This window comes from Penaeus monodon, chromosome 23, assembly GCF_015228065.2.
Source record: "Penaeus monodon isolate SGIC_2016 chromosome 23, NSTDA_Pmon_1, whole genome shotgun sequence".
NCBI classification, from domain to species: Eukaryota; Metazoa; Arthropoda; class Malacostraca; order Decapoda; family Penaeidae; genus Penaeus; species Penaeus monodon.
Window position 1 is genome coordinate 8093322 of NC_051408.1, and position 249 is coordinate 8093570.

The following is a 249-nucleotide window of genomic DNA, read 5'->3' on the forward strand; positions in this document are numbered from 1 at the left end:
AGGAAGGCCGTCATCTCCTTCTCCGTCGAATCCATCATAGGAAAACAGAGCTAGAGTGTGACGTGGCGCTTCGATGACGTAAGCCGTGACGTCACGCGCCGGAAGAATGGCTGAAATTCACGCCGAGAAGAAGCTTGTTGTTCACGAGGCGCCGGACGCTGTTTCCGCGAGTGGCGGGGACCTTCCTGTCACTCTCAGTTTTTATTTTATTTTCTGTTCGTCTGGAGAGAGAAAAATGTACATGAGAAG

At 51.4% G+C, this 249-nt stretch overlaps 1 protein-coding gene across 1 annotated transcript in view; it reads left to right on the forward strand.

Moving 5' to 3' along the window:
- The window catches only part of LOC119588121 (doublesex- and mab-3-related transcription factor 2-like), a gene marked incomplete in the record, with an annotated part of 30832 nt that overhangs the window by 28211 nt on the left and 2372 nt on the right, over positions 1-249 (forward strand).